This window comes from Marmota marmota, unplaced genomic scaffold (genome assembly GCF_001458135.2).
Source record: "Marmota marmota marmota unplaced genomic scaffold, marMar, whole genome shotgun sequence".
In the NCBI taxonomy this organism is placed as follows: domain Eukaryota; kingdom Metazoa; phylum Chordata; class Mammalia; order Rodentia; family Sciuridae; genus Marmota; species Marmota marmota.
The window spans coordinates 843,512-861,960 of record NW_025999914.1 but is presented as its reverse complement, the minus strand read 5'-3'; the positions used below and the strand labels follow the sequence as shown (position 1 = coordinate 861,960).

Genomic DNA, 18,449 nt, shown 5'->3' with positions numbered 1-18,449 from the left:
GCCTTTTTTTTTAGACAGAGCCTTTCTGAATTGCAGAGGCTGGCCTAGAATTTGCCATCTTCCTACCTTCGTCTCCCAGATTGCTAGGATTACAGTCTGTGTCACCGATGGGATTACAGATATGGGCCACCAGCCTAGCAACAAAAACTCATCTTTTATTGAGCTTTCTCTAGGAAAAATTAAAGATTAAGAAAATCTGAGAAGAAAGATTGCATGGCTGTATGTGAGACCCTTTGTGAATGTGTGATACGTGGCTTTTGGACACAATTATTGGCTGAGTGGTAATGTGGAAGCATATGTTATCCATTAGGTCATTACATAAAGTAGTGCTTAAGGGCTGGGGGATGTGGCTCAGTGCTTAAGTGCCCCTGAGTTCAATCCCTGGAACCAAAAAAAAAAAAAAAAATGCTCTTGGGGTATGAGGTATGGCGCAGTGATGGAGTACAGGCCCCAGGTTCAACTCCTGACATCCCCAATGCCCTCCTCAGGGAAACACATACTCAATGTCCTACTTCTTTTAATATATATATATATATATATATATTTTTAGTTGTAGGTGAACACAATACCTTTATTTTATTTTTATGTCATGCTGAGGATTGAACCCAGTGCCTCATGTGTGCTAGGAGAGCGATCTACCACAGAGCCACAGCCCTATCCTACTTCTTTTTATTGCCTGCTCAAAAAAGAAGTAAACAAGTGACCCAAGACATTCATTTTAATGCTGAAATTTAACATTTAGATTTCACGATCCACAAAACCATTCAAAGTGACTGGCAGAGAGAAGCGGCTTACATACTCTACTAGTTTCCAATGGCTGGTATAACAGATAACCACAAATTTGGTGATTGAAAACAACAGAATTTTTTTTTCACATTTTCTGGAAACCATAAGTCTGAAAAGAATATTATTAGGTGTTAGCTGGCCTGTGGTCACTATGAAGGCTCCAGGGAAAACTTGGTCCTTGCTTTTTTATAGTTTCCAGTTTGAACTTTGTCAATGTTTCTTGACTTGTGGCTGCATCATTCCAGTCTCTGCCACCGTGGTCACACTGTGAAGTCTCCTGCCTATTTCTTATGAAACCACTATGGTTACATTGGACGTATCAGGATAATAAGGGTGATCTCCCCTTCTCAAGGTCTTTAACATAATCACATCTGCAAAGATACTTTTTTCAATTAAGGTAGTAACATTTGCAGGTTCCAGGGATGGAGGCCTGACATTCTTAGGAGTCTGCTACACAGAAGATTCCCTATATTCAAAAACAACAAAATGTGCCCACCACAATAACAAACTTGTCATGTTTACTTCTATTTTCTACCATTATTGAATAAAGGAAAAATATTTTTTAAAAAGAGGAAAAAGCCAGACCCAAGAAAAAATTGCTAGTTTTCTGAGAATTTCTTAGGATGAAGAACTGTAAGTCCTCCTACAGTTTTCTCAACTCCTCTCTTCATTGCCAAAAGTTTGGTCCAATAACAAATCAGAGGGTATACGAATACTATGTTAGTGAGTGGTTCATGCCTCCACAAAATGATGTTTGTCAAGGAGCTAGAGCACTGCCAAACATGAACAATGAAAGAGAGAAAAAAAAGAATGAATGAAAAAGAAAGAAAGAAAAGGAATCTGCTCTAAGTGAATTAGCTTACATGAGCCAAATGCTTTTTTGTCCTATCCAATTTCATTTTATTACTAATCTCAATTTTCTTTCTTTCAAAATCTCCAAAAAAAAATCATGCCTGATGGTGCTGGGGGGAGTGTGATTCAATGGTAGAGCTCAATATCCCCCATATCCTGAATTTGACCCCCAGTACCAAATAATAATAAAATAAAACCATGTCTTGGAAATGTCAGTTAACATCAAACAAGTTACTATGATTTTTATGGGCCAGGCTATATATCAGGGCAATGACCAAACAGACTCCATTTTACCTTGAGACTCCATATCATGTAAGAATCGAGAAAACTCCACCTCTGCCATCCTGATCCTGCTTAGCACACCCTGCTTAGAAATGCAAATGTTTCTATTCTTCTTATACAATATAAAATTATTCTCTTTTTGGTCTCCATTTTTCTTGGACAAATGTATTCTGTCAGAGAATATCTGTCTAGACATTAGTAACCATTCTTTAACTTGTACTCAACTAGGGTCATTCTGACCCACTTACCCTTCTGCTTATGATTTTAGATCTCATGATGTTTATGGTTTTGAATCATAGCAACAGTCACTTATGATTAATGTGGTTTTGGACTATAACAGTGTACTCTAACCCTTGGAAGGGGTCAAAGGGTGTAGACTTGCAGCTTGCCCCTTGGTCCGCCAGTGGTGAATAAAGATGTTTCCGTCTCCTGCTTTAAGATCGATTCTGTGGTTTATTGCAATATCACTATAACATGATGAAGTGGAAGAAAAAATATTTTTCAATTTATGTGTCAGAATGGAAATTGTTTGATGCAAATAAGAAGACCAGGAAGGAGGAGAGGAGAAAGGGAAGAAGGAGGAGGAGGAGAAAAACAGTTCACACAAAAGTCTATAACATTTTCACTATTGTGAAAGAACGGCCATTTCATTTGCTGTCTCCTGTTCATCCAATCACTTCTACTTTGTATTTTCCTGACAATGATCAACATTTCTGGTAGGATCATGGCCTAATTAAAGAACTTCCAGGATGTTATAGTTTCAAACCCATTTCTCTCTCTCTCTCTCTCTCTCTCTCTCTCTCTCTCTCTGTTTTTGCATGAACAATAAAGAGGGAAGGGAGTTCTATCAATTTATAGTTTCAAACCCATTCAGTACACACACACACACACACACACACACACACACTTTCCCAATCCTAAAATTCATACAAAGTAACAGATTACTACATTCCTAAAATCACACACACACACACACACACACACACACAAACCTGCTACATAGAGTTTGCTGCTCTTTTTGTCTTAACAATTGGAACAAATTTTCTTAGATTGATTTGTTTTTTTTCTCTTCAGTGTGGTTTTGTTTTTCTTTTGAAATGCAGTTAGATCTGCTTGTACTTGTATTCAATTTGAGGGTATTTTCATACACACTTGAGTCAGTTTTTTTTTTAAGCTATGTAAAACATTAACATGTTTCCAAGAGTGAAATGAATACAGAAAGTTATAATCAGAAAAACTGCAAGGGAGTGTTTTATGCCAAGTCTCCCTCAAGTGATAGAACGAAGCAACTCCAGGCAATTTAATATGATGGGGAGCAGACCTTGGGGCAGGTTGTTCATGGGCTGACCACAGATTAGGAACAGTATCTTTTTTCTACCGTTTAGGTACTTTCTCCTGTGTAGTAGTGTCTAAAAGATACTGCAGGTTATATAGAATTTAGAAACAGCAGAATTGAAAACAAAGTTGTAAAGCCTCAGACAAAGGTGGTCCTCAGATATAGCAACAAACAACTGGGTGTGCTTCGGTATAGCTCAGTGGTAGAGTGCATGCTTAGCATGCACGAGGTCCTGGGTTCGATCCCTAGTACCTCCACTTTTGACTATCCTAGTCACATTTATGGTGTCACACTAACAATCAACTACAAACTTATGACAAAAGAGGAATAGAGCAGCTGGTGGGGAAATGGTACATCTATTTTCCCAAGGGAATCTGCAGTTTTCATAAAACTTTTATGAAAAACAAAGTTTTTCATAAAAACAATGAATTCTTCATCTCTCAGTCACAATGGGCTCCTTATCAACCACACTCTACTTATCTACTTATCTCCTGGCATGTTTCAGATTCTAATATCACATTGCTAAGCAAAATTCCATACGAGGATCATCTACGACCATCTTAATACTATCTTGTTTTTTTTTAAATCTACTTTTATTTTCAGCACTATTTTATGCTGTTGAAGGGAGTAAAACAAGTCACTTGATCATCCACATCCATCAGAAAAGTAGTCTTTTACCATCTGCAGAAGCCAAGCAATCTTCTTCCAGAAGTCTTCCAGAATTTCTCCTCTCTTTTTCTCATTCTCCAAGAGCTTTAACTATCTGCTGTCTACCAAGTGGGTTCAAAGCCAACTGCAAAGTCAAAAGTCACTGGACTTGAGAGGAGCTGAAATACATTGCCTCTGTGCCTTCACTAAGGCCAAGGAGAGAACCCTGCACATGTTGTTAACACCGATTATACAGTGACCCTGCCTTTCCCTGGGAGGCAGGGTCACCTCCTCTCTAGGAGGTTCTTCATGGTCATTTGTTTAAAAAAAGTTTTTTTTTTTTTTTAGCTGTAGTTGAACACAATACCTTTATTTCACTTATTTTGTGTGGTGCTGAGGATCAAATCCAGTGCCTTGCATGTGCTAGGCAAGCACTCTGCTGCTGAGCCACAATTCCAACTTCTCTTCAGTGTCATTTTGAACCATAAGCAGGATTCAAGGAGTAAAGGAGCTGGTTGCAAATACCATAAAGAATTCTTCAGGGGAAAGTTGAGTTTAATAGGCTTATTTTCTAAACATTAGATCTAAGTGGAGCAAACCAATGAGAACTTACTTTCTCATTTTTTCAAGAGAAACCTAATAAAATTAGACATTTCCACAGTCTCCAACATGTGTAGTCTGAAAGCTGCCAGAAGATACATCACTTCTACTCAACACAGGCATGCGGGAAATTGAGAAATCCCAGCAGCTAGCTGAGAAGCTACCAATATCAGCAGTTCCTGGGTGGCAAACAAAAAACCAACCTCCTGTGTGTGGCCAAAGAGCTCAGCCTGTCTAGCGACAGAAAGAGCATGACAACTGGGCAAAATGAGCCAGATGATCTTCTGGGACAAGCCCATCTCCCTAGGGACAAAAATGAATCTACCTTCTTCACATCTGGAAGAAGCAAAGGAGAGATGTGGTTCTTAGACTCACTCCACCACTCACCCACCCAAATCCTAATGATCTTCTGGAGGCTTTTCCTGGACTGTTTCCCCCCACCCTCCCTCACTCTCTTTAATTGTTCCTCCTTTTCTTCCCTGCTCCTTCCATTTCCAGGCCAGCTGGCACTCCTATCGCTCCTCCATCTTTCCCCCAGTTTACTCAGAATGAAGTTTTCATAGTAGTTCAGTGCACACCTAGAACATTTACACTTAAAGTTCCATATTAAGAACTATAGATGTACAGTGTAGTTAGCAATTTATGAGTGTTCCTGTTGCTCCACATACTTAGCAACACATTATCAGTTCTTTTAGGTTAAGCAATTCTGGTGAAGAGTGCTTTTTTTTTTCATTATCCTTTTAATTTGCATTTCCCTGATAAAATATGATGTTGAGCACTTTCTATATACCTGTTTTGGGCATGTTCTTTCATGATATGTATGTTAATTTGCTATTTCTTATTGAGTTTTTAGTCTTTTTCTTAGTGCTTTGTAGGACTTATAAACATAATTCCAGAAAAGAATCCTTCAAATATACATTTTTAAATATCTTCTTCCAGACTGGGGTTCCTCTTTTCTTTTTAAGGAGGAGGAGGAGGCTTCAAAAACTTTTAAGTAGAGGAAAGAGAAAAGATGGGGAGAGATTGAAGACATAGGAGCAAGTTCTGTTGAGGTCAGAGGCGTAGGATAGTTTTCAAATTTGATTATTCTCCCATTCAGTTTCTGAAAAGTGAGGACAATGATGACTATGTAGAAAAGGCTGTTGTAAAGATCAAAGGAGAGAGGGTTGGCAGATGTGAGAAGCAAAGATGGCAGTGTGAGGAGCACCTTGGCTATGTGGCTGTTTGGTCTCTGGGTCTGGGGTGGGCAGGCCCTGGGGAAGCTGATTTCGTCTGTTGGATAATGCCAGAATCTTTATCACACAAGACGAACACTTTCCTGACATTTAGGTGCTTTTATATTTATCTCAAAATAAAATTCTGAATTCAGGACACGGCAAGTATTTCTATGTTGTCTTGTAGAGTGGGTAGTCCTGCTTCTTTTATCAAGCCAATTCCCCTACTGAAATATGGATACCTTTCTTCACATTATCTTCATGGTTTGGAATGAAAAAGACTGCTTTTCTTTGGTTCCACTTTTCAGATTGAACACAGAAAGAAGCCCTTAGAATTCAGTTATCCTGCTGACTTCTTCATGAAGGAAACAGCAACTGATATGGGTCTTCTGCTGCAATTTGTTTAATTATCAAGAAACTATTTTGCAAGCTGAATGCTGATGTTTAATTTGAAACAGGTGCTTTTATGGGGGGTTACTTCTAAGCTATTTGCATTGACTCTACTAGGCCTTGAAGCCAAGGAGATTTTGGTGTGGCATTGCAAATCATTTTGTGGCTTATTATGCAAAGCACATGACCTCAGTCTTCCCTCAGTTATGGAGGGTGCTCTGTAGATCGAGAGTTGGGTGTTACCCTTTGGGCATGGGCAGCCCACTCCATGTTTTCTTTGGTGATGAATATTCTATGGAAAAGCCTTTGTGTATCCCCCATATAAAAATAAACAAATGTGGGTTCACTCTCTCCCTCCAGTGTGGAAGTAGGACTCTTAAGGCTGGCCTCAAACTTGTGATTCTCCTGCCTCAGACTACCAAATCACTGGAATTACAGGCCTGCAGCATTGCCCCCTGGCAAATCAGAGTTTTAATAGGGACTATCATCTTGTTTTTTTCATTTACTAGTAATCTTTAAAACCTCATTAATACTGTTTTAACACTTAAAAAAATCACTTTCACAATTCCTGTACAACACAGTTCTCCACTTTTATACCTGCTAAGAAACACATCACCCAAAATTTAAACACACATAATTTCCATTATTCTGAGTCAAAAATCCCATCAGGTACAGCTGTGCAATGGACATCAGGCCAAAAAGGGAATGGAAGGACGGGCTGAAATTCAGCTTGACCTTCTTTGGTGAAGCCATCATTTAGAGTCGTAATGTCTCAGAGCATAAAGTTCTTGGTATCCCATAAATATTTATTAAACACAAGGGACAAATATTTATTAAACACAAGGGACAAAAGGAGAAACAGATATGATCCAGAAGCTTATCGTTCTCAGAGGTCATTGAAAGTTGCCTTAAACTTTGGCATTTAGAAAAATTCCCCTTACACTAATACTCTTAAAATGAAAAAGCATGACATTTACAAGGTCCCCGGGTTTCCAGAAATGTCTTTACATTCCAGTAAAGGCTATATAAAAATTTAAGAGAAACCTCAGTAATATCCCGGGGGTTATAAATTTGGTAACTGGCCAGATCCCAAGCAACAGTTGTCATTGAAGTGCTGGCCCCAGATGTTTCGCTCATAGGCTCTCTATGGTTTGTTTTTGATACACTTTCCCCGGAGCTAAATCTTACTCAAGAATTACATCAAGAGCTGAGGTCTAGGCTGGTGGTGTTCAACAAACCCGGAGTGTCATTGATCTTTGTTGGCATCACCATGAACGGAACTGAAACCATTTTGTGTGTGTGTGTGTGTGTGTGTGTGTGTGTGTGTGTGTGTGTGGTTTCTGGGGGATAGGTTTTTCTTTTCTTTGATTCACATTGCACAAAAAAATCCAAGCAAGAGTCCTACTACTCATAATTGAAGTCAACTGTCTTAGGAAGTGCACCCACAACAGCTGTTGTGTATGAGGTGAATACTCCATGGGTCGAGCCACCAGAAGTTTGTGAGGTCGATAATCCTCGTGTCTGGTGGAAGAGGTTTGTATACATAACAGAAACAATAACCAACATTATTGGAGGAAGGAGAATGAGAAGGAGGAGAGAAACGTAGGGCAGAGTGGATTCCTGCCTCCTACAGGTTGTGAGGGGTATTGCGCCCGCTCGCCTCCTGGTAGAGAGATCCCTGGGAGTCAGTGGATCAGAACAGCAGCTGGAGGTTTCGGCAGGAAGTTTCTAGTTTGTTGAGCACTCTGTCCGCTTGCTGGGTTTCTGCTGAGTGACAGAATGCGCCACTCCTTTGCCAGGAAACTATTTTTCTCCCCGCCGCCCTAGCGCAAGTCAGCCCTTCGCCATTTTCCTTGGGACTCAGCAGAGGAGACAGCCAAGTAGGCTGACCCTGACTGGGCAGGAGCACAGCCCAGCAGGAGGAAGTCCCACGCTAGCTGACTAGGGTGCGCGCGCAGCTTTAGTTTTCCGGCGCTAACTGGGAGCTGCAGCCTGCTAGAGATCCCCGGCGGAGAGAGGGCGTTGGTTTCCCGGCCAGACGCTGGAGTGTCAGCTACATGACCCCTCGGTCTCCAGTCCCCAGCAGCCCGCGCCGCAGCAACGCTTTTCTTTCCTCCCAGCTCGTTCGATATTAACGGTCAAGAGAAGCCTGAGAGCAGTTGGAGGGCGCACGGTCCCGCGGGCGCCCGGAACCCCGGCCACCGTCGGCATCCGGGGCCTGTTTTTCTAAGTCATGATTCCACCACTTCCCCGCCTTCAGTCCGGTATTTGTTTTTCGGTCTCGCTCTCGTAATTCAAACTTTCTCTCTATCTCTGAAGCTATTACTTAACTCATGCCTTATGAATTTATTTTTAGTACTATTGGCAGAGTCTCCTAAATTAGATAACTTAATCTGGTGCCTAGGTTAGGAAAGACCCTTACCCATGAAATGCTGAACGCATCACTTTCGGGTTGTCTTCTGACGGTGGTTTTTTTTCGTCAAATCCAGCCCCTAATATTTGGTTGAGCACACAACAATTATGAAACGTTCTAGGAAAAAGTGAAATTTCAATAGCCTTGTGTCTCTGGAAGAAATCAAAAGAATCCGGAACTTGATTTCTTGCCAAGAACTAAATAAATTTCAAACCATAAATGAAACTACTTGTAGTTATCTAACACTGGTTTCTAATCTTTTGCCTTCCGTCTCAAGTCCTATACTCTAAATAATCTGTACACCCCTCTGGTTCCTAAGTGTCTTCTGCCCAAAGCACACTGCGTGAATTTCCTTGAGACTAACTGCTACCACCATGACCCTCAGGAACTGGGGGAAACAACAAAAACAAAAACCCTCAGAAAAATAAACTTATTTCTAGTTAGATACTAAAAGGCAAGGAAGCAGGGAAGGGGGTGTAGCTCAGTGGTAGAGCGCATGCTTTGCATGTATGAGGTCCCGGGTTCGATCCCCGGCACCTCCAGTACTAAGCTTTTGCTCTGCCCAACTCGTTCTAATTTATTTCTCAAATAATAAACCGTTAGCTCACCTAACTTTTGTCTGTTCCAAGCACTGCACGTAGTAATAACAAAACTTAATGGATTGCCTTGAATTCTCTCCGATCTTTATGCTGTGAAACTCTACGTCACCTAAGGCGATTGGGACGACAGAAGACCCAAAAGGAAAAGGGCAGGACAAAACGCAATTCCATCAGGGTCCCTATAACGCCAAAGTGTATACATTCACAGCCAATTAATTAAAAAAAAAATATATATATATATCTTTAGCTGTAGATGGACACAATACCTTCATTTTGTTTATTTAGTTTTATGTAGTGCTAGGGATCAAACCCAGAGCCTCACACATGCTAGGCAAGCGCTCTACCACTGAGCTGCAACCCCAGCCTCCAACAGGCAGTTAATTTTGACATACATTTTGTACTATTATTAAAGACATCAAAAGACAAAGGAGAAGGGCTGGGTGAGGAGAGACTATCTAGGGAGTTTTCCATTAGTTTTTGTTTTCTGAATCAAAGAACAGAGCAAAAGCAGAAAGCACAATGCCATTGATTTTTCCACCAACCTCTTTCAATCAACCTTCGTAGAGAGCTCAGAAAAGTTTTGTCCAACAATGAAACGTGGATTGCTGTGGAACTTGATTCTTTTTAAATGAGTGACCTCGGGAAGCTTGGCAGTAGAAGGAAGATGGTCAGGGTATTAGAGGGCTTCCAACAATAAAGTAGAAGAAATAAATACATATCAACACATTCCAATTGACATAAGATTCATTTTTCTATATTTTCTTGGTCACTCCTTTTTCCTCATTGTTCTAAATCTTAAAACATTGTCTGGAAATGTCTGTTAATATCAAAAGGAAGTCCGTATATAAAGAAGCAGGGGAAGAGGTCATCTATCACAGTGGAAAACAGATGCAGAGTAAAAGGTGAGTAGGTCACACTCATCACAGGTGTCCTGGGCACTTTTATTTATTTATTTAATTTTTAAATTTAAATGGACACAGTACCTTTATTTTATTTATTTATTTATTTTTATGTGGTACTGAGGATCAAACTCAGTGCCTCACATGTGCTAGGCAAGTCTTCTGCTCTTTTGTTGGTAAAAACAATCCAATTACACCTGCTTTAATAACCAGGGAATTCCTAGAGATTTCTCATCCATTGATGGTATCTTTTAAGGATTTCCAATACTTTATCTTTTCAAAATTGCTATTATCTGTGTACATATTTCCTGTTGAATCGAAGAATCTTTGGGAGGGAATGGAAGCCAGTATTTGTCCCAGTCTACCAGTCCAATACTCTTTGTCATGGATGTTCTTACTTCTTGATTCCCTTTTCCACTGAAAAGACAACATAACGATATTTAGGAGGGACACTGGTGAAACCTGCTTGGTATGGATTGGTTGTGTACCCTGGGGGCAATTCAGAATATTTTTCTTTTTGGAGGGAGGTAATGCAAACATTCTGTGTGTCGTTGTTGCTGTTGTTTTTCTAGTATGCATTTGTTCTGTCCAGGCACTTTAGGATCCTCAGCACCACATACAAAAACAAAGGTGTTGTGTCTGCCAAAAACTAAAAAGTAAATATTAAAAAGTTCTCTCTCTCTTAAAAAAAAAATTAAGGACTCAAACCACCAGAGGAAAGAGAAACCTGTATTTGCTTCATATCAGGGATGGGCATGGGTTTTTCATCTCTTTCAGATCCTCAATATTTTAGGTGACTTTGGAGGTCACCCAAAAGAGGTCTTCATTTTCCTGTGGGCACCAGGAGACTCATTCTAGCAAAAATACCTGTGGCCTTGTCAAGCTATTTGAAGCTTCTACTACAAAATACACACTTGGAAGATTCCAAGCCCTATGACAGAGTTGAATCACTCTCTCCATCCTCATGATTGAGACTCCAACCCCAGCTACCTCTCTAATTGGTCCATTCTAGTTGGTCTCAAGATCATATTGTTAAAATCTACACTGTGTGTGAAGTGTAATGGCAACATCTTCCCAGTATTGTCAGACTTTTGCCATGGAAAGAAATGTCTTTATCGTTAACAGACTATTCCTTTCCCTCCTTGGGAAAAAAATCTCACATCTTACCCATTGCTTTACTTCCAATTAACTCATGTAAGGGCCTTCTTGGCTTTTCTTGCTTTTCATGCTTCCAAGAGTTGGATGTGGACAATATAGAAATCTACTGCAAAAGTGCAGGTGAGATTCTCTACAAAGAAATTCGGAGTCTTACTTAAGTGAAGGAAAGGTTAAGATTAGATTCAGAGGTCTGACTCAGCCTTGTAGGTTGAAACCCTTACACTCATCTACTTAGAAACAAAGCACTTCTGAAAACCATTTTAAGTTTAATTTAGTGTTTTATTGACCAACTTATTGCGCACGCGCGCATGTGTGTGTCTTGTATTCCAAGCTTAACAGGCTAAAAAACTTTATCCTATCAAAGATGCAGGCGCAAGCGTGCATAGCTTCTACATTCAACACTTTCTCTTTTACAACCAGGCGGGGATCAGAAAAAAAGTGGCTTTCCTTTGGTAGCCATCAATACCACCTGCAAGTACTGAAAACAAGAACTCAACCATACGCGTGCTCCCAAGGCCTTAGCGACTAAAACAATGTCGAGCCTCCCTTAAAGCCTTAATGGCCTTGGAAACAAAGGCGGATATTCTTGAGGGAAAGCGATTTTAGTTTACTTCTTTTACCGGAAAAGACCTCTCTTGCTGATCACGGACAGAGGAAGTGCTGCGGAGGTGGGCGCCCAGGATGTTCCCAGCCTTCTTGCCTATCCAAATCTTGCGCAAGACTGATTTTTGTCTCCCACTTCTTTATCCCTCTTTTACGCGGTGGCTGCAATCACGCGCACTACCTTGTTTCAGATTCCCTCTCAGTACAAGAAGTCGCATCACAACCAACTACCCTCCTATGATTGAAATTCCTAAGTAAGTCAGCTCGCTCACGTGCCAGTCTCTAAGATTTTGTCAAATCTGACTGATATGCAGAATCAATGTGAGAGTGAAGCAAAGACGGGGGGTTGAGGAACGGGGCGGTTAAACAGTACCGATTCTTGGCTCGCTCCAGCAGAGATGATTTAAGATTTTCTCTCAAGGTAGTACCTGAGAATTGGCTGAACTTGGGAAGCCCTTTTCGCACAGAGAAAACGGGGTCTAAGGAAATAACTTGGCAAACAAGTTCGTTTAGCAGGTGGTCCCTATCTTTCATTTCTTGGAGTCTCAGAACTAGAGCCACAGGGTTGTCAAGATGAAATGAGTGCCGGGTTTGGCTACCACAGGTGTTGGCCCAAGTATTGATGATGGTCTTGACTGGCAGCCATTCACATCATGGGTCTTAATTTTGTTCCAAATACTGTGAAGACTTCCTTTTTTAATCGCTTCACTCAGAGGTAAACACTCCGTTTACCAAAGAGAGAAAGTAGCATTTTTCTTTCTCTTCCTTTTTATTTATTTATTTTCTGTCTTTTCCTCTTATTTTCTTAGATGATCGGTAAGTGAATGTTTGTAGTCAAGTATGAGCTGAAGAGATGGAAGCATCTCAGGTTTGGTACACATTTGCTTCAAAGATGTGCTGCTCTATCCTATATTTTCTCACGCAATGAACTTGAATTCTGAGCTAGTAGAAGCAATTGGAGCAGCTAGCAACTTTGTCTCGAACTCAGAATCTAGTTGCTCCTAGTATTTTCTTTTAATGAAGTCACAAGCAAACCTGATAAAAACTCAGTTTTTTATATATAAATATATATTTAGTTGCTTTATTTATTAATATGCAGTGCTGAGAATTGAACCCAGTGCCTCATGTGTTTGAGGCAAGCACTCTACCACTGAGCCACAACCCCAGCCTAAAAAACTCAGTTTCCTAAATTTTTGCCACCTGCACCTCAGAGAATTAAACTCCAGGATATATAAAGAACTCAAAAAATGTAACACACATACACACACACACAAACCCAATCAATAAATGGGCAAAGAAACTGAACAGACACTTTACAGAAGAAGAAATATGATCAGACAACAAACATATTAAAAAATGTTTAATATCTCTAGTAATTAGACAAATGCAAATTAGACAAATGCAAATTAAAACTACACTGAGATTCCATCTCACTCCAGTCAGAATGCAATTATCAAGAATACAAGGAACAATAAATGTTGGCAAGGATGTGAGGAAAAAGGCTCACTTGTACATGGCTGGTGGGAGTGCAAATTGGTGCAACCACTCTGGAAAGGAGTATGAAGATTCCTGGTTGCTCCTAGATCTTCTTCTATAGTAGTTGCTCTTGATAAGATCACAAGTAACCACAAGAATGGGAATGAGATCCTAATTAGAATAAGTTATACTCCATGTTTATATGTCAAAATACACTCTACTGTCATGTATATCTAAAAAGAACAACAATAAAAAATAAAAACCTCAGTCTCCTGAAATAAGGGTTCCTCTCCTATTATGCAAACTCCTGAATGCAAAAGTACATATATAGATAATTCATGTTGCCCTGCAGAAATTGGGACAAGAGGAACGAACACAAATATTTAAGTTGTTTCCTTTTTTTCTTTCTTCTCTCTTCCTTTCTTCCTTCCATCCCTCTCTCCCGCTCCCTCTCTTCTCCTCCTCTTCCTCTTTCTCCTCCTCCTCCTCTTCTTCTTCCCTCCCTCACCCCTCTTCTTCTTCTCCTGTAACATACTGTCTGTTTCTGGTTCACTAGTCATATATTTTTTCTGTCAAAAGTAAGGCAGGCAAACTTGCTGACTTTCTAGTAGGGTAAAATTTCAGAACCTTCTCACTTTCTGACTTAATGGAAAATAGAGAAATTCCTAAAACATAAATAAACTATCTTCTCCAAATAAGGCCAACAATGTTTAAGTAAAATGGTATGTTGCAAAGATAGATATACACATAAATACATTTGGGAAACTGCAAAGAATAACATAAAAACTAATTACTGGCAAACCTAGAGAAAAAACATGACCCAAACATTCTGGTTCTGACAAATCCAAGACAGTATCTAATCACATACCATCTTTTTAAGATTCTAGAAATGTTAAACATCCAACTGATATGTTGCAGATTATTTTGAATTGAGTATAATAGGACACGAATGTGTTCTGTATACTGAGTATAATCTTTAAATCACTAGAAGATTCTCTATTAAAGAAAATATCCTATGCCTTCAGCACAACAGGATGGTTCAACATTAGTATAGTTAGATAGTATACCAATTGTGACAAATATTTAATAAATAATTCTGTGGTATAAGGCAGGCAAAAAAAAAGAAAAAGAAGAAAGAAGGAAAGAAAGAAAGAAGTTCTAAACCAACACTTTAATACAAATGTTCATGAATCTAAGAAACATCCAGTTTCTCTCAGATGCAGCACCAAGAAATGTTCACTCAGCAACTCTGGAAACTTTCCTAGTTGTACTTTTATATGATCAAACATCTAAGTACACTTTTCCTTCCTCAGCAGCATTTTGCCACATACATATACATTCTACTCATACAATAGAACTTGATCTTTGTGTATGACAATTCTCTAATTTCCACTTCTGTAAGCTCATCTCTTTACTCTTTCCTATTATTCTATTTGACCATTTGTATAAGTCAACTGAGAGAAATTCTGTCAGAATAGTCTGTTTCCATAAGTTAAATAATGGGCTCAGTGGTACTTTCCATAAATGAATGTGAGAGTAAAGCAAAGTAGAAAGGATAAATAACCACTAGAAATGTGAATAGAATTTCTCTTTGTCTTCATCAGAGTTTCAAGAAGCATAACACTAGCCAGTGTAAACTTCAGGGCTCGAGAACACTCTAGCCATGAACTCAATTCTTTATTTTCCATAAATGTCATTAAAGAGATCCTAATTTCCAAATTTGACTTCAGTTCCTCACTCAGTCCATTCCCTCCTAACATGAGCCTAATGATTACTCACTATTTTAAGTCTCCTGGCCATCACACTCTACTGACTTCTGTGTGTATATCTTTTGTTAGAGTCTGTAAACAAGTCAGGATGGCGCCTAGCATTTTGCCAGAGGGAGTGGTTAATGTTAAGGTCTGTAAACAAGTCTGGATGGCGCCTGGCAAAATGCCAGAGGGAGTGGTTTGTGAAGTAACAAAAGCGAGCAATTAAGTGTGGAGATTCCTTATTGGTTAACTGCTGTATCTAGTTTATGTTAATTAGATAAGCTGTGTGAAATGTATAAATACCTCTGTTGTCCTACAATAAAGGGCTCCCTCTCCTGCTGTATCAACCTACACAAGTTATTCGTCACCCCCAGGTTATTTTGCTGCAGCCGGACTGCGGCAATCTTTGTCAGACATCTGTAAGATGTTCCATAAACATCTTAAATTCAACATATCTAGAACTAGACTCATCTTCTCTGCCCTCAATTTCCCTTTCTTCCAAAAGATTGAGCTATATCTCCTTTTAGATTCTTCTTTAGGCTAAATAACTTCATTATACTTCATGTTTCTCCAAATTTTATTCTTTCTTCCTGACCTGCCCTGAGCTGCATGGCTGGTGAGGGACGATGGAGAATTGAGAAAAGACAAACAAATACAGAGAGGAAAAGCTGAGAGCAGGTGGAACATTCTCCTCTGATGGAGGAACAATGACTCAGAGCTAACTTAGCACATTTTTTTATATAGGTTTTATCATCAAAAGGTTATTTGTGGGAAAGTTTCTACAAAGCAGACAGACTTGAAGTTCACAGTGAAACTTGTGAGACATCATGGTTATTTTGTTATGCCCAGAATTCTCTACCCCTGGCAGATGGTGAGCTCAAGGTCCAGCCTGATATAGCTCCCTGCTTGCACAGAGCCACCTCAGGCCAGGAATTACCATTACAACTGGGCAATCTTGATCTGAATCTTTGCACAGGAAGTTCCCAGTGCAAACGCAGCCATGAGGCAGTCAGAAATCATGATCCAAGACATAGCTCTCTACCCTAACTGTGTGTTTATTTACTTTCTGGCTCATTTTTAAAATTCTCTCATTCTTTCAATCCTTCAGACTGTTGTGTATTTCATTTCTGAAGCATTTATCCTCTGTAGTATTGACCAAACTTTCTAAACTGCCACTGGGCTTAGAGTAGAATAAAATGATAAATGCATTGCTTAACAATTTATCACAAAATACTAAATAAATTATTCCATTTCTATTCTGATGCCAGTTTTCATCAACAAATCCTGCCAGGTCCTGTTCAGTTAGCAAAAAAATGTGTGTTAATCATGGAAAAGTTGATTTTAATATCCTTGCATTTTAGGTAAGATATATCTGGTGAAAACCAGAAAAGTCCCAAATGGAGACTTGATTCTTACCACTCTTAAGGGAAGGTTAAAGCTTTAACAATTTATCTGCTTAGAACTGCAATGTAAATTGCATGCAGTTATTATTTGATACTTATTTCTAATACTTTCCTCTTGTTATAAGCTGCTACACATAAGAAACGATAGACTCTCCATTTATATATTTGTCTCCTTTCATTACTGTTATGGCACCCAGGACCTCACACATGTTAGGCAAATGCTCTATCACTGAGCCACACCCCACAGCCCTTAGATTCACCTTTTTACATCTAACACTACTAACAAAATGTGCAGAAATCGGAGCTTCAGAAAATTAGAGGTATCCCAGAGATGAATGAGAAGATGTAGCTTTGTAGTGACCAAGCCTTTAAATTCTCATACTCTGCTTTATTGTGACAAAACTTTAGTCAGGTCCCTGGAGTTCCTCCCTTCTACTCTTCTGCCTTCAGGCTCTTCAAATCTGCTTTTCTGAAAGCCTGAGCAAACACTAAAAGCAAAATTTTTGCCTAGCACTCTCTCCCTATAACAGGAAAGTCTTATCTGATTTTGAGATAATCTAGGTTTCTAAGACTGGAGTATTCACCCTTTTGCAATAATCTTTCTTTTGAATATGGTCTGTTCTTATTTGGATTTTTTATTTGAAGCCCTTGTTTTAACTCTCTGTATTTTTAGTTTTTACTTTTTTTCTGATTCAAACCTACTTCTCCAGGAGTTCTGACTCAGCTTCTCCTTTCTTCTCCTTCTCCATTTCTTGGTCACATATAAAGTAAAAATATGACCCAACAGGGAGCCTTTTAGTATCAGGGATTGAACCCAGGGGCACTCAACCACTAAGACACATCATCAACCCCTTTTTGAATTTTATTTAGAGACAAGGTCTCACTGAGTTGCTTAGGGCTTCACCAAATGTTGAGGCTGGCTCAAAGCCACCTGTCTCAGCCTCCCAAGACCTTGTAATTACAGGCCTGCACAACCACACCCAGCCAACAGGTTGCCTTTGATGCTCTCCTATTTATATTTCTATTTGGTCAGGTTTAGCATCAGCCAAGACAATTGAAGCAGTGGGCAAGGGAAGGAGGAAAAGGAGAACCAGCTTCCTTTTGCAAGAACTCTGGATCATGTTGTTTTTTGTTTGTTTGTTTTTAATTATTTTATTATTTTCAGCTTTTTCTGAGAATTTTTCTTTTCTTGCTTTTCAAATACACCTATTGAAGTGTAATTTATACTGCAATGCACACTTTTTAATGGATGAGCTTTGGTGAATTCATATAAACATATAACTACAATAAAACCTGTCAAAAACGGCAAATAGAACACTCATGGCAGTTGATCTACCCCTCAACACTTAGCTACAGGCAATTACGTTTCTGCATTCTGATTTATATTGTTTTCTTATTTTTTCTTGTTGTTGTATCTAAATTACATAAAATTATATATAAAATTTTGTGTTCTCCCGCTGTACTTTTTGTCCTTTTGGCATCTTCGTAGGCAGTCCCCTTAAGGGGACTGGAACTTACACAACGACAGCTAAAAGCAGTCTTTGTAAGGGCAAGACTGTAGGAGGCCAGCGTTTCTCCTTCTAGGACAGCTTTCAGAACAGGTCCAATTCAGGGGTTTTGGAAACAGAAATCAAGGAGTCTTTACCTTACCAGGATTTAAAGTGGCATCTTTAGACAAGAGTGTAAATCAATAATATGAAATCGTGCAACTATTGGATATTGGGGGTGTAGCTCAGCTGCCGTGCATGGGGGTGTAGCTCAGTGGTAGAGCGCATGCTTAGCATGCACGAGGTCCTGGGTTCAATCCCCAGCACCTCCACTCTTGGTGTTTTCTTTCACGTTTCCCCCTGACGCCTACACTTAAAGAATGATGACTTTGTTTCAACTTTTTCTCTAACCTTGTACTTTTCCTACTCACAACAATGGTAAACTGATACCCATTTCAATGGACCTTGACGGTCTTTGGGTCTCCTAATCTGCTTTTGCATAATAAAACCCTTTACTGAAATAAAAGAAACTGCTAACTCAGTATTTCCTGA

General features: G+C 39.5%; 2 non-coding genes across 2 annotated transcripts; both read left to right on the top strand.

The window, feature by feature from the left end:
* The first annotated feature begins 8,991 nt into the window (after nt 1–8,991).
* Trnaa-ugc lies at nt 8,992–9,063 on the top strand. Its single transcript has one exon. It is a non-coding gene; the product is annotated as a tRNA-Ala (tRNA).
* A 9,094-nt stretch (nt 9,064–18,157) lies between these two features.
* Nucleotides 18,158–18,229, top strand: Trnaa-agc. The gene has a single exon. It is a non-coding gene; the product is annotated as a tRNA-Ala (tRNA).
* Nucleotides 18,230–18,449: the final 220 nt, after the last annotated feature.